The 21388-nt window shown below is 42.8% G+C and overlaps 1 protein-coding gene across 1 annotated transcript in view; it reads left to right on the forward strand.

The window, feature by feature from the left end:
* Positions 1-21388, forward strand: part of KCTD1 (potassium channel tetramerization domain containing 1) — a 183895-nt gene that overhangs the window by 15562 nt on the left and 146945 nt on the right. The gene's annotated exons all lie outside the window — the stretch shown is intronic.

The following is a 21388-nucleotide window of genomic DNA, read 5'->3' on the forward strand; positions in this document are numbered from 1 at the left end:
CCTTACACATAGTAAGCACTCATTACGTGGCAGTTATGCTGAGAGGGAGGGAAAGAATAAGAAGTAAATACAGGGTGGCTCAGTCAGTTAAGTATCTAAGCATCTGCCTGGCTCAGGTCATGATATCAGGGGCCTGGGATGGAGCCCTGACTTGGGGCTCCCTGCTCAGTGAGGAGCCTGCTTCTGCCTCTCCCTCTGCCCCTCCCTACCCCCCACTCATGCTCTCTCTCTCTCAAATAACAAATAAAATCTTTTTTTTAAAAAAAGTAAATACAGGGGATCCCTGGGTGGCTCAGCAGTTTAGCGCCTGCCTTTGGCCCAGGGCGCGATCCTGGAATCCCGGGATCGAGTCCCACATCAGGCTGCTGGCATGGAGCCTGCTTCTCCCTCCTCCTGTGTCTCTGCCTCTCTCTCTCTCTCTCTCTATGTCTATCATGAATAAATAAATAAATAAATAAATAAATAAATAAATAAATAAATAAATCTTTTTTAAAAAAGTAAATACAGTAATGTTATGAATGTTTATCTCCAGTCCATAAGATTTTTATTTTCTAATCTTTACTTTTCTATTTTTTCAGTATTCTGTTTTTCCAATTCTCTATAATAACCATGAAATTCTTTTATGACCATTAATCTGCTCTTTTTGTTTGGAAAAAAATATTACATCCTTGCTTAAGAATGGTCAGAAACCTCCTCTGAGCACAGGCTACAACCCAAAGAAAGCCTTGTACTGGTCTAGGGAGCCTGGCACCACCTGTCCCCACCTCCCACCGCCCCACTTACACTCCAGACTTCAGCCCGCCCAGGCTTCTTTGCCCCCATATCCTGTGTCCTGCCATCATCTTCTCTTTTCATTGTATCCTTTCTTGCCAGAGACTCTGCTCTCCTGTGACTTGAACTCCCCCCAACAAAACCCCTGTTCACACTTGGAGGCACAGTTCAGATCTCCACTTCCCTGGGGGCGTTCATTTCTCCCACGTCTGTAGGCTGGGTGGCAGGCCTGTTGGCGTCGCCAGATATTTGTAGCATCCTCAGATGTTTGAAGACAGGTGCAGGGATGTGGAGGCAGAGGAGGCTGAGAAAAGAGAGGGAGGGAATTGTGAGGCTATTCCATACAGGGCTCTAAACACAAGCCTCGTCAAGGGGAAATTTTTGAAGATTTTTTTTTTTTTTTTTTTTTTTTGAGTAGAAGGACAGCATGGTAAAAGTCACATTTTAGGAATAGAAGTTGGCAACAGTATGCAAAATGGATAGTGTAGGAGGCCAGAAAGTTGGTCAAGAGGAGGCTGGCAAGAGTTAGGCAAGAAGAGATGAGGTTTGCTCTAAGGTGGACTGGCCACTGAACACAGCCACCAGGTCTGCCACAGTTCTCAGACCTGGTACTCTGCCTTGTGCCACCCTGCCGAGCACTTCCCTATGTGCCCCCTCCCCCGACCCCCTCTAGCTTTGTGGCAGCTGCTCATGTTATATCCACCTAACACAGGAGACAGAGTCACACAGCTGACTGCCGAACAGTACAGACAAGAGTCAAGCCTAGATACGTCTAACCCCAAAGTGAAGGCCACTAACTAACCTTCTCTAAATGGCCCACAGCACGCTGAGCCTTCAGAACAGAAACACTGATGGGGAGGAAGAAAACAGGAGCCCTCAGCCCTGGAATACTCTTGCAAGTGTGTTTTAAGAAAGTCTTAAACCTACCGGAAATACTGTGGTGAGTGATAAAATGCTTAGAGGAGAAAGATGATGTTCAAGTGTCAAGGAAATTAAGAAGGTCAAGAATAGAGTGAACTCTGAAAGGGAAGCTTCTGGATGAGTGAAAGAAGCTTCTATTGCACAGCAGGCAGCAGAGCTTTTGATCTTCAATATTTGCAGGAATGAATCAGGCTAAACATGGAAAAATGGCCACAAAGGGTTTGGACATAATAATGGATGTTTGTAACTGATTTTTCTTTTTCTTTTTCTTTTTTCTTTTTTTGTAACTGATTTTTCAAAACAAACTACATATATGTGGGAGAGAGTTACTTAACTTTCTGAAGTGACACAAGGGAGAGCCAGCCCATGATCTCGGCTGGCCTCAATAAGACAGTCTCAGATAGAAAGGAGAACAGTAGCCACAGCATACTCTGTACCAGGCACTGTACTGGCATCATCTCATTCGGTCCTCACGACAGTCATTTGAGGAAGAAATTATTATCTCCACTCTTTAGATAAGGAAACTGAGGCAAAGAGAGTTTAGGTAACTTCCACAGGGTCACACAGCTCCAGTACTAGTAATGCTGGGATTCCAGCGTATGTCAATAGGCTCCAGAATCAATGCTCTCTCCCTTATAGACACTGCCTCCAAAGCGGATTGACCATTGAATTCACTCAGAGGAGGCTTCCAAATGCTTTTGTGTTCTGGAATCTTCTCCAATGACATAAACTAGGTTCATACTACTGAAGCAACAAGACCACCTCTCTCTGCCGAGAGGGTACTTAAGCCTCTCAGTCACGGCCCAGCTTCTCTCTGGTTCTAGTTCTTGAAATCAGCAGTGGGGAGGGTGACCACACTGGGTGGGCTGACCCCATAATAGAAGACTTAACACATTTTGCTTCCCTGCCCACATGCCTGCGCCGCCTCCTCCTCACAGCTAACCTCAGCACCACCCCCCAGCAATCTGGATAGTCCCCGTGCCATTTGAGAGAACATTCTTAGTTGTTCACAGTCTCTGGTGTTCACATAAAGCCAAAGTTAATGCTCTGGAGTGTTTCCATCATCCTGTGACAAATCTGGACTGGGTATCAGTATCGGTCCAAAGGACATAGCGTCAGGAGGAGGCAGGAGAGAAAGAGCAAAATATGGAAGATGCATGCAGATTTATAAGTACCATGCAGGAAAAAAAAAAGAAGAAGAAGAAGAAGAAGAAGACCATTTAAGTAAATTAAAAAGCAGTAGCAGTGTTCAAAATATCAGTGGTGAGCGGACCACAGATAATGGGGCTGGAGTCATCCAAGGTGCCTTTGGAGTTGGCAAAGTGGCCAAGGAGCACATGGGTTAGAGCACCAGCCTCAGAGCATGCCCACTGGAGTCTGAGTCCCTGCTTCACCATTCACCAGTTGCAGAATCCTGGGCAAGTTGTTAAACCTCTGGGAACCTCCGTTTCCTCTTCTTTATAATGAGGGTGATAATAATTGAAAAAGTAAAACATGGCCTCAGCAGCCATTAGCTAGGCTGTGATGGTCCAGTCCTCGGATATGAGGGGCCCCAGGCAAATATTTTCTGTGGGGCCCTGAATATATAAACAATTTGAGTGGAACCTTTAAAAAAAGTCAACCTCAGGAGCAGAGTATTCAAAGTGGTTGCCAGGGGCTCAGGGTGGGGGAGATAGGGGGGTTAATAAAAGGGGAAAACTTTCAGCTATAAGATAAATAGGGTCTGAAGACATAAGCTATAATATGGTGACTGTAGTAGATAACACTGTATTGTATCATCGACATTTGCTGAGAGAGTAGAACTTAAATGTTTCCACCAAACAAAAAAAAGATGCATGTGTCAGGTGATGGATGTGTTAACTAATTAGATGGAGGGAGATGTTTTGACAACGTACACATATATCAAATTATCACAACATATACTTTATTTTTTTAAGATTTTATTTATTTATTTGACAGAGAGAGAGAGAGCACAAGCAGGGGGGAATGGCAGGCGGAAGGAGAAGGAGGAGCAGGCTCCCCACTGAGCAGGGAGCCTGACTCGGGGCTCGATCCCAGGACCCCGGGATCATGACCTGAGTCGAAGGCAGACGCTTAACCGACTGAGCCCCCCAGGCGCCCCATAACATACACTTTAAATGTCTTACGATTTTGTCAGTAATACCTCAATAGAGCTGAAAAGAATTCTTTAAAAAAAGTGCACTAAGAAATAAAACACTAAAAATAAACAAACAAACAAACACAAAAACCAGTTTGAATCAGTCTAGATCTGCGCACCAGCACCCTGCAGCTCAGTCTCACACAGTTCTGCCAAAGGAACCCTGTGCCGGTAGTGGGAGTAAGTTGCTTGCCAGGATGCCCTCCTGGAACAGGTGCCCAGACCGGGCCACAGATGACCACGTGGGCATGAGTCCTCGAGCTCCTCAGGGCAGCAGGGAGACTCCGTGGTTAGGGTAGAGATTCAGAGAGTGCTCTGAAGGGGAGACACAGGACTTGGAGCCCACATGAGCTCCAGTCCAGGCTCAGGGTGCCCCTGCATGATGGCACTGTCAGCCCTGGCCAGTTTCAGGCACTGGGGAGGGCTTTGAAAATCCCAGGCAAGCTGCTCTAATGTGAGGGGCCCTCAGAGACACCAGGGCGTCTAGATAGCACTGGCTGCGATGTTCCTAAAGGAACATAAACATCACTCATGGAATTAAAACAATAATCAGAGACGTTCACCCTATAACTGTGTTGGAACAAGCCAGCCCCAAAGCTAGTCACAACTATGTATGATCCAAAACAGAGAGAAGGACATTCAGCAACCACAGATATAAGTCATGTGCCCCTCTTCGGACTACTTTGTGTGACTACTGCTTCTCTATGATGGCAGCTCTATCTACTTTAATCCTTCATGCCCCCAGGGGAAAAAAAAAGAAAGGAAAGAGGGAGGAAGGAAAGGTGGGAGGGAGGGAGGGAGGAAGGAAGGAAGAAGGAAGGAGGCAGGGAAGGAAGGAAGGAAAGAAGAGATTACCGAGACGTCCAAGCATTGCCCTTGTGCCTGGATGGCATCCAGGCCAGAACTAGCAACCAGCCCCTTAGGCCTCCTGAGACTCCCCCAGCACAAGCCAAATCCTATAATAAACCCCTCCAGCTCCCTCATATGGTTCCTTGGTATGTGTTCTCTCTTGCAGCAGGCTGAATAAATCTAACTTTGTGTGACTGGAGATGTATTACTGGTGGTCTTTGGTGGGCTCAAACCCACCATACAGGCTACTGTAAGGATTAAAATGCTTACACCAGTGCTGGGGCGTAGTGCTCTATCATTATTTTGGTGCATTTCAGCCTTGCTGACCCATTCACCACATGTCCTGCTACTGCTCCTTACCACTCAAGACAAGTGAGGTCTGTGGACCAGTAATATGGGTAACACTTGCGAGCTTGCTGGAAATGCAGACTCTTGTGCCCCACCCCAGATTGATCAAATGCAAATGTAATTTTTAACCAGATCCTCACACCACCCCCCACCCCAACCCCACAGTGATCTATGTGCTGGTGGGAGATAGAGAAGCACTGTTCTACTTAAGAGGTGTGTCCTGGTGCCACATGTTCAGACATGGGGGCAGCATGACTGATGAGGTCCACAGCACCTGCCAAATAGCCACCCAAACAAAGATTAGAATTACAGACGATTGGGCAGCCCCAGTGGCTTAGTGGTTTAGCGCCGCCTTCAGCCGGGAGTGTGATCCTGGAGATCCGGGATCGAGTCCCACGTCAGGCTCGCTGCATGGAGCCTGCTTCTTCCTCTGCCTGTGTCTCTGTCTCTCTCTCTGTGTGTGTCTCAATAAATAAATAAAATCTTTTAAAAAAGAAAGAATTACAGAGGACTTTGCAGCAATGGGCGTAGGCAGGCTAAGTGTGTAACAAGCAGGTCCAAGCCTGAGGGATTCAACTAGCTTATCCCTCTATGAGCAGCTCCAATAGTAGGTCCATTTCACAAACACTAGCTTAGGCATCTTAGTTTCTCACCACAACCCAGGGAAACAATCGTCCCCACTTCACAGAAGAGAAAACAGTCTTGGATATACACAGTGCTTGGCTTCATTTCACATGGTTGCCTAATGATGGAGATGAGCAGGGCTGGGATTGGGGAAGGCAAGTGAGGCACTTCCCTCTGGCACTACAGTTATTTTTTTTTAAGATTTTATTTATTTACTTATGAGAGACACAAAGAGAGAGAGGCAGAGACACAGGCAGAGGGAGAAGCAAGCTCCATGCAGGGAGCCCAGCGTGGGACTTGATCCCAGGACTCCAAGATCACGGTCTGGGCCAAAAGCAGGTGCTCAACTGCTGAGCCACCCAGGCGTCCCTGGCACTACATTTAAAGGGGTGACCAAAAACTCACTAATCAAGATAAATAATGTTTTCATACAATATTTCTTTTGAAATCATAATTAATGTAAAACCTTCTATAATGAACAAAATATCAAATTTCCTTTTTTTAGATTTTATTTGAGAGAGAGAGAGAGCACAAGTAGGGTGCAGGGCAGAGGGACTTGATGCAGGGTTCGATCTGGGACTCGATCAGGGACTCAATCCGGGACTGGATCCAGAACTCCAGGATCATGACCTGAGCAGAAGGCAGATGCTCAACCGAATGGGCCACCCAGACACCCCCCAAAATATCCAATTTTCAATAAAGAACAGATCCAAGGGGGTTGGGGTTAAGGTGAGGCAAGTGAGACCCAGCCATTCCAAAGTAAGGTCAGGTCCTGTCTATTGAAATTTTTGATATTTTTGTTCAAATGTGTGTGTGTGTGGGGGGGGTTGCATTCATTTCATTTTTGTTTGCAAATATTACTTCTCTGGCTTTCTGAGTTTCTCGGCACTTCTTTAAATTTGGCACCCAAGGCAAGTTTCTACTAAATTCTAAACTCTTCTACTCTAAACTTCTACTAAACTGCTAAACTCTCAGAAGGCATTTAGCAAATACATGTGTGTGGCTCATGGAGTTAAGACCACCTGCTGCCAATCCGTGGTTTGCCACTTCCTCGCTGTGTTTTCGGGGCAAGTCAGTTAGCTTTACGGCTTTAGCTTCTCCTCTATAAGACAGAAAGGGCTTTTAAAGTTCCATTCTGTATAAATGAAGAAGGACTGATCTGCATCCAATTGCATCATTGGAAGGTCTAGTTTAACCTAAGGATCAAATTCAAAATATCAACAAGATGGACAGTAGTTTCTTGGACTAATCCTCTATAAGTATAAATTTGAAGTGCACAAATGTAATCATATCATATATACTGTTGTTTCTAGCTCATTCTTTTTTAGCTTTTTTGTTTTTAAAGATTTAATTTATTTGTTCATGACAGACACAGAGAGAGAGGCAGAGACACAGGCAGAGGGAGAAGCAGGCTCCCTACAGGGAGCCCCATGCAGGACTCGATCCCAGGACCCCGGTATCACACCCTGAGCTGAAAGCAGACACTCAACCACTGAGCCACCCAAGCGTCCCTCTGTTTTAGCTTGATGACCCTTTCTCCATCTTTTCCTTCCATTCTCCTCTCCTCATAATGCATACTAACATACCTAATATGTACGTTGCCATAATTCGCCTCCATATCCCTATAATGAGTTGCAGATGCAACAGACACGTGCATATACATATTATACACATTTGGATATGGGGGTTTGTTTCACAAACATGGGATTACTTTGCAAATGCTTTTTTATACCTCGTGTATAAACAATACGTTGAAGAAATCCCTCCCACTTGCTATACCTCTATTCCTTCCTTTTTCATTGGCAGGACGCTAGTCCTTGATGTGGACTACAGTATCACCTGTTCTGTATTAATGAGGGTTCATTTGGTTTCCAGTCTTCGGCTCTCTGAACACTGCTATGAGTAGACATCCTGATACAGATGTTCTAATACTGTAGCTTAGTTTTTGCTATTCTAAAGTCAGCATAAATGGAAACGTACAGTCTGGACTCTTCTGTGTCTGGATTATTCTGTCAGCATGATGCTTTTGAAATAAAACTATGTTGTTGCATGTCGAATAGTTCCTTTTTTGCTTCTTTTTTTTTTAAGATTTTATTTATTTATTCATGAGAGACACACACAGAGAGAGGCAGAGACACAGGCAGAGGGAGAAGCAGGCCCCATGTGGGGAGCCTGACGTGGGACTCAATCCCAGGTCTCCAGGATCACGCCCTGGGCTGAAGGTGGTGCTAAACTGCTTAGCCACCGGGGCTGCCTCCTTTTTTACTTCTGAAGAGTGTTCCATGGTATGCATATGCCACAGTTTGCCTATGTAGTCTCCTGAGTTTTTGTATTTTAAATTTTAATACATAATGCTTATTTCCCTCCTCAAATGCTGTAACATTTACATATCCACCACTGGTATATGTTCTAGTTGTTTTAACTTCAACCGGCCTGCTGATCATGAGGTAATGCCTTGTTATTACTTAATTTGCATTTCCCCAACGAGGGTCAATTCAAGCACCTTTTTGTACACTTGGTTTTTTGGATGTGCTTTTTTATAAATTGCCTTTCTGTATTCTTTGCTCATTTTTCTATTGAGTTGCCAATGTAAAAAAATCTCTATTTTTATAAATTAATTCCTATATTATGTAAATACATACTTACCCCTACAAGTGTCTTTTTTCCCCAATCTGTCATTCATACTTTGATTTTGTTTATATCTTTTCCCATACACATTTTTAATGTGATCAGATATATCTTTTCTTTTAGAGCCTCTGCATTTTCCAATCTTCTTAAGATTTCCTTGTCCACGGATTGTACACAAAGTCTCTTAGATATTGCTGCAATATTTTGTCCTGTTTTGTTGTTTACCATTAAGACTTTATTCTCTGGGGAATGTATTTTTTTATATGGTGTAAAATAGGCATTTTATTTTATTTTATTTGAGATGGATAGCCAGTTGTGCTGGAATCATTTTTTAAATAATTTATTATTTTCTCACTGAACTGAACTACCACATTTGATATATAATGTATATTAAAATCTCATATACAGGACTACTTCTGGATTCTCTCATCCACTGATCCATTTCTCATACCCATACTAATACCATTTTTATTTCATAATGGCTTTATGGTATACTCTGATATACAGTAGGACAATTCCCTTGTTGCTCTTCTTTTTTATTCTTTTCCTGGTTATTCTTGAGCATTTATTTTTGTCTTATGAAGTTTCAAATCATTTTATCCAGTCTTCACTTGCCCCCTCTAAACATACTACAATTGTAATTGTAATGACATCATATTTATATATTTTGGGGGAGAGTTAATAGTGTTGTGATATTCCACTTCCCCATCCAAGGATGTGGTTTATCTTTCCATTTGTACAGTTTGTTTTGTGACTTTTAATAAGGTTAGTTACAGTCATATAAATATGCCTTTATTATTAACTATATTCCCTGATATTTTTGCTATTTTGTAAATAGAATAGTTTCCTTTTCCATTTCTATTATGCTTATTAGAATAAATAAAAGCTAGTAATTTATGTATATTGATCTTATATACTCAGATTCTTAAATTCTCTCTTAATGTTTTTAAAAACCACTAGGATCTCTTGAATTTTATATCATCAGCAAAAATGTACAGTATTTATTTCTTCTTTTTGTGTATTTTTTGTTGTTGTTGTTACTCATTTTCTTTTTTTATCACATTCACTAGTTCTCCCAAGACAAAGCCAAACTATAATGGTCATAATAGGCTTTCCTGTCCAGCTCTTGATTTTAAAAGAAAGGGTCTTATTGTTGTCATGAAGACAATTTGCAGAGGTTTTTTGGAAATACCTTAATTTACTTAAGTGCTTTCCTTACAGTCTTTTTGTTAGAGTTTAATTAGGAATGTCTCCTATACTGAACGCCTTTTAAGCATCTATTGATAAAATCATATCAATGTTCTCCTTTAATTTGTGTAAGTAATGATATGTTAACCAATATCGTGATATTGAAATACTTTTACATTCCTGAATAAACTCTAATTGGTTTACTGATAATGGTGTTTGATTGTATTCTAATTAGAATTTTTGCATCTATATTTATAAATAAAATACAGTTTTCCACAAAGGAGAATTTCATAAATTTCTGTGAAAGAATTATATTGTCTGACAGTGACCTGGAATATTACCACCATCAACCTTATTAGGAAGTATTTGTAAGTATTGGGAAGATACCATGATCAAAGTAGCAGATACAAATTTTCAAAATTCTAAAATTGTCCTATGAAAAATTGAATTTTATCATTGGCAATAAAGAGCATCAGGTGTTTGCCTTGGAGTGATAGGCGTCTTTCATTCATTTTCAAGAAAATGTCTGTTAGTGACCCAAGAATTAATAACCCTAATTGGTCCATCGATTGTTCTTTCACATAAAAATACTGTTCGTGAAAAAGTGATTAGAGCATCTCAGAGCTCAGTCACACAGCTTTTCCTTGGGACAACCTTCATACTTCAGTATGCAGCAGAAGTGTTTTCGACACACTTTGCAGTTAGCCACACAGAATACTAAAGAGACATGTACTCAAGGGTCGAGATTTCATAAAACTAATGATTTTTATTGCTTTATCAAGGGCATTCTTAAGTGAACAGACATTTTTTAGAACTGAGTGGTGCAGCAGTGAGAAACAGTGACTGCCCGGACTGTTTGGTGGCATTGCCTTTATTATCAGTAAGACACCAGCGCTTTCACCCACCATTGCTTTTATGCCATTCATGTGAATGTCCACACAGTGAAAGAAGCCTGGAACATCTCAGCATTACTTTGGATATAGCCTTGACCTTACAGAACTCCTGAAAGGGTCACAGGGACCCCCCAGAGTCCTGTGGATCACACTTTAGAAACCACAGTTCTAGCCACTGAGCTCCATTTCTGTTTTTGAGAGTGCCAAACTCAGGGACTTTGCACATTCTGGTCCCTCCAACTGGAACGCTGATGCCACACCTTGGCCTGGTCAGCTTCCTCCTCATCCTTGAGCTTCCAGTTCAAATGTCTCTTTCACAGGGAAGCTATTCCTCGCCTACTGCTCAATTAGGTTTCGTCCCCATGTTCTGTGCTTTCAGTAAACCTTACCATTTCTAGCATAGCTATTATTACAATTTTAATTTACAAATTACTGATGTGTTTATCTATCAAGGTCTGGTCTCCCAATATTGTAAGCTTCTTTATCCCCTGTACCTTCCGTGCCTCTGTGTCCCCCTCCCCTAGCACAATGCACTCAATCAGTATTATTAAATAAATGCATGAAGGGATGATCTGGTTTGCCTTTGACCAGTTGGCTCAGGTGGTAAGCTTGAAGAGTCGAGGTCAAGGTCGTGGGTTGGACCTACCTCAGTCTGGCCAACAGATTTTACTTCTGGAGGCTGCACTGCAGATAAACTGGGGTAAAGGGTCCAGGTGAAAAAAGGCAAATCCTATCCCATTTGTAGGAAAGCATTCATAGCTTCCTCCTGAATCATTTGTTGTCATCTGCAAAACCGGAAAGACAACTCCAGCATTTCCTGATCATCTGAGACCTACTTAAACTTCCTGAGACTGTAAAATCTGCCTTATTTGTTCATTTACTGAAAATCCCCTGGTCCCTCAGCAAATACACACGCCTTGCAGAACCTTGAAAAGTCATCGGAAACTATCCAGCAGTTATGAGCCATAGTTTAAAAACCTCTGAACTAACAAAATTATCATTCCGTCCCAGATTTAAACTGAATTGTGGTGATTATAGCGTATACTCTGCAGTTCTGGTTGAGAGGGCAATTTAATTAGAAGCCTCTATCTTGAGGCTAACTCCACCCCAGAACCCCCCCAAAAAATAATTCTTTAGGATGAAATTTCTAATGCTGTCTCTCAGCCTAAAGGTATGTTTTCTTGTAGAAAGTTGAGTTAGATTCCATTTAGGCTATTTTTAAAACACAAGAAAAAAAAGGTCAAAAGGGGGGAATTCACCACTTAAGAAATCACTCAGATATTTTTTTTTTTTTACCTCTCTTTTTTCTCAAATGCAAACTGCTTCCTTTGGAACTTTCAAGTTGTCCTTTTTAGTGCCTTTGTCATGTTTGAAGAAACTTGGCTAAGCTGTAATGAAGTCGTTGACAAAGTGTGTATTGCTCATGTGAAGATTTATTTCCACTCTTTAAAAGAAACTTGCATGGAAATGCTACATGAGGAATTATACTCAAAATCAAATCAATGAATAAACGTGTGTATCTATGATAGATGCATAACATCTTACCAATAAAAAGTCATTGATTAACTACAGACTGTTTCCTAAAAATGACCTTAAAAAATCATTTGGCCTGATTCCTGTTTTACAGGTAAGAAAACTGAGGCCCAAGGAGATACAAACATGTTTTAGTAGAGGTAAAAAATAAACAAACAATCCTGAAATATGCACCCTTTCACAGAGAACATAGACTAATAAAGGAGAAGTAAAATCTACCATCATTTTTAAATAGCCAAGGAGGGCCCCCAGCCTAGGAGGGTTATAATTCTCACCACTCCTGGTGGATCACATGCTATGAGTGGGGTGGGGAGCCAGGGGCATCATCGTGGCAGCAAGCACACCCATGGGGGGTACTGGTTTGTCTTCTTTTGGTCAAGTACAGGGAAAGAATTCAGCCAACAAGCTTCCAGGCCCAGAGAGAGGACCAAGGGGCTGCCTTATTGGGTATCTGGGTACAGTCCTGGCTTCATCAAAAGTGGCCAAGAATTTTAGGCCTAGATCTCACCTATCCTAATATCCCACCACTTTTTTCAAATCATATCACTAAAAAACAGTCACATGCATAACATTCAAGCGCAGCTTTTGAGCCTAAATTCAAGTAAATGTTAAATTGCATAGTGATTTTTAAAAAATAATTTGCTGTCCACAACTAATGTAGGGGGTGGTCAGGTGACCACAGGTACAGCTCACTGGAAAGGAGCATTTCCTTGGAAGGCCCAGGTTCCACAAAGGGAACCATGACCAATGCATTTGATAGCTAGTATAATTCAAGATGAGATGATATGAGCCAAACCATACAAAATTGCCGAAGTTTGATGCTCTTGACTCCACCCAAAATTACAGCTCTATGTGGTTCAGTCTCATATTACAAATGTACCCTGGTAGGGAGGCAGTGAATCTAGAAACATGATGTATTCTCGTAATAATTAAGCTGACTACCATTAAGCTTTTGTGACAGACACACCAAAAACATAAGATGCTCTCAAAGACTGGAATCAAATTATGGAAAACCAAGAAAATCATGAGAAAAGATTTTGAGGGCCATAGAACACAGTACATTGGAACTCCTGTCCAAGTTCTAGTATCCAGGTGCAAAGGATGATATAGCGCTATAGCCCAAAGGAGGAGGGATCCTTAACTCCGTCAGCATCAGCGAAAGTTCAAGAAGGGGGTGGGGCATAAAAGAGGCCTTGATATCTTTAAAAGTGTTATAGAAAGAGGGAGAGGTAATTAAGGGATTAAAAAGGAGCATCAGAATGTACTACTTTTCCCCCTGGCTCAGCCACCGCCCTCTGGCAAGCTTTTTCCTGCCATAGGGCTCTCGCACTGTCTGTTCCCTTTGGAATATTCTTCCTCTTGCCCATGGCTAGCTCCTGTTTCTCTTTAAATATTAAATGTTACTTCCTCAGAGAAGCCTTTACTGACTACTCAATCTAAAGAGTCTTCTTCTGTCCAACTCTTCTGTATCATTTTCTTTTCTTCATAGAACTTGCCAGTATATTAAATTACCTTGTTTATTTCTTGGTTTTGGGTTGTTTGTTTGTTGTTGTTTTGGAATGGCTCCTCCAAGCCCCATAGTTAGGAGGTTAACCTCATGAGTGCAGAGCTTTGCTGGAACAGTGCCTGGTCTATAACAGACTTAGGCTGTTAGGGTGATCTCGACCACAAGCAACAGAAAGCCCTAATCAAACTAGCGTAAGTGATAAAGGGGTTTCATTGGCTCATGTACCTGTAAAGCCCAGTGTCCCATGTCATCAAGGAGGGATCTTGTTTCTTCTCATCTCCTCACCCTGCGTTCCACAATACCAGCCTCACTGGTGGCTTTCTGGTGGTTTCACATCCATGCATACATCATCCAGGAGAGACAGCATCTCTTGCAAGGGGTCAAGAACCCAAAATGCAGTCTCATTGGCCTGGTTTGGGTCAGTCTGCTTGTTTTCCCCAAAGCAATGATGGTAGCAGGAATGGAGACGCTCTAGGCAGGGGGAAGGGGAGGAATGACCACTATGTGAAGAAGTGGAAACCAAGCAGGACATGCTGGCTCCTGTCAGGAAGGGGAAGTGGGGGGCTGAAAGCACCCATACATCACCCCCCAAATGTGCACACATCAAGTGCCTGGAACCGAGAGAAGGCTTCCTACAGTGGGACAGAGGGCGTGTCATCAGGCACTAAGGCAGAGTGGCTAAAATGTGGCGGTGACATTGAAGATCGTCGTGAAGAAGAGGAAGGTAATCATCATTCGATGGGCAGCAAGAAGCTACTGAAGATTTGGGGTGGCATAATAGCATGAAGTAGTGGAGGGTCATTTGGCCACGGTTTGCAGACATAGTGAGAGAAACATGGGGGTGGAGAGGTCAATGAAGAGACTGTCCAGGCACTCCAGAAAGGCTCAGGTCAGACTATAAATGTGAAAGAAGATCAGAGATAGAAAAGATATTTGAAGCAATGATGAGCCAGATTTGGTGACTGGATAGAGACGATGTAAAAGGATTGAATGAAAGGTGGTCTGCTTCTCCCTTAGAACAAACCCATCCCTGGTAGGCCTGGAGGATCCTTGGTGCCTCTTCCACACCTATCGTGCTCCTTTCTTACTTGCTCACTACCCTGTGTCACAGAGGCTGTCTTTCAACTCCCGATATTTCTCAGGCATAAGCTCTCCCACCCCAGGCCGCCCCCCAGCATCTTCCCCCCACCCCGCTCTGCACCCCTCCCCCTCTTCACTGTAGAACTCACCAGCACTTAAAATGGCCTATGTATGTGTCACCTCCTTATTGCCTTCCCCACCAGACTATGGCTCTGAGATCAATAGCCAGCAAGGGTGCCTGGGTCCAGGTCCAGGTTTGGGTCTGGGTTCAGAGGAAGTACAGTGAATGTGCTATTAACAGACAAGGATGCTGGGAAAGAGAGAGTGTTTATGGGAAGAAGAAGAGGCCTTTGATGTGGTGCAGGCTGGGTCTCTGGAAGACATCCAAGTGAAAATACAAAGAATTAAAGTTTTAGAGATCTTGGTCCAGTGTTTGCCCAAAATGAGCCCCATTTTTCTTAGCCTAAACTTCTCACCTCCACCTCTACTCCTCCTTTCACTTGTCATGATGGTTCCTTTGCCTGTGTCACCTTCTTTCTTCTTCATACTTATGTGGTCTCTAGTAGATTGTAGATGGCTTGCAATCCATACTTTCATTGGATTGAGAAATAAAAGTCCCTTTCTTTTGCAAAAAAAAAAAAATATATATATATATGCATATATACATATATATATATATATATATATATATATATATATATATTCCAAAGATGCTAAGTGGGACTTACTCAAAGCCACACATCTAGGAAGAGAGAAAACCTGAACTAGAGTCCACGCTTTAAAAAACAACAACAACAAAAAACCTCAAAAAACAAAACAAAAACTACCGCAGTTCAATAGCTCATGTTCAGTACAGAAGCCTAAGTCAAGCCTTGGGAATGGGTTGCCTGAAATCCTGAACTTCTTGATTCCTTTCTGGAACCAATTTAATTCTTCTACAAAGAGGCCACAAAAATACACAAGGACCCTCAAATGCCTATTTTGTTCCTTTTTAACATGGATTAAAATGTGCTTTGGGGAATACATGATGGCACCGTTAAAGAAGGATTTGGCTTTTTCAGTGCCTTTTAATAAGAGAAGAGTGAGCTTACAAACCAACTCTGTATTAACAGTTATTATTTAAAAAAAAAACATTACCAAAGATCCAAGTAGCCAACAGGTTGGTGCTCACAGCAGCTCTGGCCTGCCCCCTTGTGCATACTTCATATTAGTGCGCTTTGTCAGGACAGGCTGGGGAGGGGGGCAGTGAAGGTCCCTTTCTTCCTCTCCTTTCACCTTTCTCCCTCTCCCCCCACATCATCTCATCCTTCCTTCTCTCTTTCCTCCACTCACGATCCAAAGGACAGAAAAAGCTCATGGACAGCTTGGATTTTTGTGTGACCGTGAAATCTCCCCACCCTCAGTTTTCAGCCGTTCATTCAAACGAGTATTTGTTGGAACAAAAAGCCCTGAATTCAGGGGCGAGGGCATGCACAGTCCCTGACTTCATGGAGCTTCCAATCTAACCAGGAGAGCACACAGTGACAAGCAGTCGGTAGTATGACTGCCAGCCTGAAAGGACAAGGAGCAATTATCAGCAATCATCAAACTAGCAAGTAGCACCCCCTATATTAAAGAAAAGAATGAACTTTTTTTTAAAGATTTTATTTATTTATTTGAGAGAGAGAGAGAGTGCATGAGCACAAGCAGGGGGAGGAGCAGAGAGAGAGAGAAAGAGAGAAGCAGGCTTTTTGCTGAGCAGGGTGCCTAGTATGGGGCTCCATCCCAGGACCCCAGGATCATGACCTGGCCGGAAGGCAGCCACTTGGCCAACTGAGCCACCCAGGCACCCCCCCCCCAAAAAAACGAATTCTTAAACACAGTTTTGTGGAGAGTTCTTTTTTCAATTAGGTAATGGGCAGCCTTTCAGGTGTTTGAGGATTGGTGCCATCCGGTAAATGAAGTCACACCACTCTTTTGTCTCTTCATCTTACTATCAAATATTCAGTTTCAGTCTCTGTCATAAGTTTCAGATTAACCTGTTATAATTTTTCCCCTAAAACCTACCTTCAGCAAGTACAGACTCAGGTGTGACTTCGGTGAGTCCAGCTCCCTGGAGGACAGCTGAGGCTGGAGAAAGCATGTGCAATAAGTAATTGCCACCTGCCCCTGGGTGGCCTTTAGCCACAATATTTGATCCTGCCACCAGTTTCCTCGTCCCACAAAATCTTAGTGCCCACGTTGTGCCAGATACTGTGCTAGGGCCTGAGAATGAGGGAAAAACAAAACAAAGAACAAGAACCAACAGAAACTCCTGCCTCCCCTCAGAGAGCTCAGAGCTCTGTGACAAAGGGCCAGAAGCAAATAGATCATCACAATCTTGTGGGGTTTGCTTTTGAGGACCACTTTATGACAAGGACAGTGTGCACAATATGCTACCGAGAGATGGATGCATGATAGGTAGGATGATTTTGGCTACAAGTGACAGAAACACAGCTAAAAATGACTTCAATAAGAAGGCCATCCTTGGGGCACCTGAGTGGCTTAGTGGTTGAGCATCTGCCTTTGGCGCAGGTCATGATCCTGGGGTCTCGTGATTGAGTCCTGCATCAGGCTCCCCATGGGAAATCCGCTTCTCCCTCTGCCTATGCCTCTGCCTCCCTCTCTGTGTCTCTCATGAATAAACAGATAAAAATCTTTAAAAAAAAAAAAGGCCACCCTTGCCTCACAGGACAGGAAAGCCAGAGGTGTGCTCTGGAGCCGGTGAATCTGGTGGCTCATGAAGAGTGGATGTGTGCTTCCATTGTCCACGCCACCATTTGCAGAGTTTGGCGGTGCCTTCCCTTATTATCGACACAGTGCCATGGCCAGTGAGGAAGGGGCATTTCCTCTCAAGCTTCTATTTTACGAGTCCCCACCCAACCACAGACATCTTCTCTGGTCCCATTGCCCAGGATTGGGTCCCATTGCTGGGACATTGCCCCAGCAACTCAAGGCCTGGAGAGTTGACTCCAGCCAGCCACCCTCAGGTGCGTGTGTTTGAGAAACCTGAACACAACCAGGTTCAAAGAGCAATGGAAATGGGGAGATATGGCTGTTCTTAGACAATTTGCAGGCTCACCCAAATGTTATCAGTAGGAAGTAATATTATGGAAATTTTTCATTTTCTTTTTATTTTTCTATTTCCAAATTTCCAAAAGCAAGTATATAGTCTTTTTATAATTAGAAGGAAAGAAATGAGCAATACTTTGGGACAGTTGTTAGGAAAACACCCCTTTAGGAAGAACGGAGTAGGAACACGAGTAGCATCTGATAGAGTTCCTGCCCCAAATGAGCTTAGCATCTCCTTAGGACACACTAAACCATTTGTAAACAAGTATAAGGCTCTGCGCCCAATTTCAATGTGTGGGTTTGGGAGAGTTTCCCACACCAACAAGCAACACCAGCTGCGTGTCCTACAATTCAACTCAGTTCTCACGCTATCTCCCTGGAGATAGTGTCAGATCCCACCGATTAAGGGATCATTTCTACAAGTCTGTCCTGACCTTCAGATACCAGTCCCCGGCCTAGATGATCACCTGTGCTTCTGACCCTTTGGCTCTAGATTGGAGCCATGATCTGGTCCTCAGGTTCGATTGATTTGTTACAGTGGTTCACAGAACTCAGAGGAACATTTACTTATAGGTCACTGGCTTATTATAAAAGGATACAACTCAGGAATAGCCTCAGGGCTAGGCATACAGGAAAGGGTGCAGAGCTCCTATGCCCTCGGTATGCCATTGCCCCCAACACCTCCATGCCTTCATCTACTTGGAAGCTCTCCAAACCATGTCCTTGTGGGTTTTTATGGAGGCTTCATTATATGAGCCTGAATGATTAAATTATTAACCACTGGCAATAGATTCAACTTCCAGCCTCTTTCCCCCTTTTTTAAACTGGGGGGGGGGGTGAGAGAGGAGGGGAAGGAGAGGAGTTAAAAGTTGCAACCCTCTAATCAGGTGGTTCAGCCCCCATCCTTAAGTGAGGTCCAAAAGTCATTTAATTAACATTAAAAATGACACCACCTTCCTCATTCTTATTGTAGGAAATTTCAAGATTTTTAGGAGCCCTGTGCCAAAAACTGGGGCTAGGACCAAATACATATTTCTTGTAAGTCACACTAACACAACACGAAGGCATATATTCACAACATATCTGGACTAAGTTTTTTTTCTACTACTGCAAATTAGATACCAGGACAGAATCAATTACGCTAATTCTGCCAAATAGACAGTAACTTTGTGAGAATTCAAGGAGGGTGAGGACGAATTGAGCTTCCATCTATAGGCAAAAAGCAACAGGCATTGACTTTTCAAGGAGGACTGTAAAAGGCTCATCTTCCTATTCTTAAAGAAACACCAAGAAGGACAACATCCGAACAAAAATACCGGTCTTCTGTGTGTGTGCGTGTGTGTGTGTGTGTGACTCCCTAAATATAAACAGAATATAATTTCAGTTCTAAATCATTACAACCTCAATTTGGAAGACAGTTGGAACAGGACACTAATTGGATATGCTGCACAGCAATTCCTGGAGAGGACTGTAAATAAAATGGGCCAACAGGTCAGTCTTAAAACACATTCTTGCCTTAGGTCCTTCCGCATTCACATTTATCTGTGTCAGAGGATCTGAGTGTCTGAGAAAGAGGAAGATCAAGGCATTGTTATTCTGATAACCTGTTTTCTTGAGTCCTGGACCTGTGGTTCTCTAAAGATGCTGTTAGAGGTGTTGGATGGAATGCACCGAGTCTCTGGAACGTGAGCTCCAGTCCACTTGGTAGGGTTCTCAGAAACCAGATAGGCACCAGATTTTATCATAAAGGAATACTGCCAAAGTGTGTTGTTTCATTCCCTGATCCACGCATTTAACTTCTTTGGAGGTACAGATTTCCCCCAGTATTAGGAAATTCACTTTAAGCCGCTTCACTTTCACTAATGTAGAATGGACCTACACTAGTAACTGAGTTTGCTAACAGAAAAATCCAAATAGGATTTTTGCTTTTATGAAATGGTAACTGCGTCTGCTTTAGGTCATTTCGGCTCACCAGTGGTTTCATAGGAACGCTCTTTCAGATGATAGGGGAAACCTGTATGCCTTCCTTTGACCTCGTGAGAATCTCTTACATTTGTATAACACTTGATGATTTCCAAGGGCATTTCCCCCTACTCTGCATAACCACTTGCAAGATAGTTGTCCCACTGATTGTACAAATGAGAAAAAAATAAGATTTAGAAAAAGAAAGTGACTTGTTCAAGGTCATGTGGCTTTGAGTGGCAGAGTTCATTTTTCTTAACCTTGGTCTTACTCATACAAGTTCCTCATTAACACAGTCTCCATACTCAGGCAGAGGAAGACTCAGTCAAAAATAGGCACTAGGTATTTCTACTATTGTGCTGAGAAGGGTTAGATTTTAGAAGTTCACATGGACTTTCTTTCTTCCTTTTCTTTTTTTTTCTTTCTCTTTTCCCATCTCTCCCATCCTTCTTCTCTATCTGTCTCTCTTTAAAAAGTGCATAGCTGCAGTATTTGGAATAAAAACAAATACATTAAACTAAGTTCTCTCTTCCACCCACACCCTCTATTGCCTTATCCATTTTTGGTTCAATTATAACCAACATATGGGAGACATGGACACCGCATTCTAAATGCCAAAACCACTTTCTACCACATAGGAGACTGTGGCATAGTTTGAAAAATTAAATGCATTAAAATTATATTGTTGACTACTTAAAATACCTCTCATCATTTATAAAACATCCTCCCCTTTGGTTTCTCACAGTTTTAGCTCAATAAGTATCCAGTGGAACAGAAGACTTACTTGCTTATCCTGATTTTTCCATATCATATTTCAAAAGTTTAAATTATTGGTGACCCTGCTTACTGAGAGACTCTCCTCCCCAGGCAAAGCATGGGAGAGAAGTGTGTTGAGAAGCTTCAGCTGTGATATGCATCTCTGTATGGGCGGTTGGCAGCATACATTCTTCTTGGCTGACATCACTAGCTGTGGATTATTGTGATGGTTGCTCCTTGACCCTGAACATAACAGTACACAACATGTAACCTATTTTTCGAGTGGTGTTTTGGAATGGGCTCAGCCTGGAGAAATGACCTTGAAAGATTATCTTGAAATGGCCAATTTGTTTAAAACTCCTGGCCCACCACTCAAAGGTGTTACGTGAGCTGAGAAAGACAAGCTGAGCAGTTCCTGTCCTCTTCCCCTTCCTTACCCAAACAAGTCAAGGTCAGGCAGAGCCACTTAGCAGTTTAATAATAACATGGAGAAGTTTTGCTTGTTCTCCTCATTGGGGAAGCACAGGGCATTTAATTTATATATCAACTCTGTTGGACTGGGTTGAGAATCCAATTCCCTGGGAAATAGCCTCCCTACCAGGCAATCTCTATGCCATCACTGGGAGAATGGGTAACAAATGTGTGGAGTTCTAGGTTACACTTGAAGTAATGGATTACAGGGAACATAATATAGTGGATGGGACTGAAGAAATAGGATGAAGTTTAAAAAGAAAAAAGGCAAATGAAACAGCTGTCTACATCTGGCAAGAACACGTACAACATAGAAGAAGGGGGCTTGTGAGAGATGGGGTGCGAGGGGCGGGATATGGGTCAAAGTACTCAATTTTTTAAGATTTATTTATTTTAGAGCGAGCAAGTAAGAGAAAACGGGAGTGGAGGGAGAGGCAGAGGGAGAAGAAGAGAGAGGAGCTCAAGCAGACTACCTGCTGGGTGCAGAGCCCGACTGGGGCTGGATCTCATGGCCCTGAGGTCATGACCTGAGCCGAAACCAAGAGCCAGACGCTTAATGGACTGAGCCACCCAGGCGCCCCCTTAATCAATCTACTAATTGCTCAATCA

This window comes from Canis lupus, chromosome 7 (assembly GCF_011100685.1).
Source record: "Canis lupus familiaris isolate Mischka breed German Shepherd chromosome 7, alternate assembly UU_Cfam_GSD_1.0, whole genome shotgun sequence".
NCBI classification, from domain to species: Eukaryota; Metazoa; Chordata; class Mammalia; order Carnivora; family Canidae; genus Canis; species Canis lupus.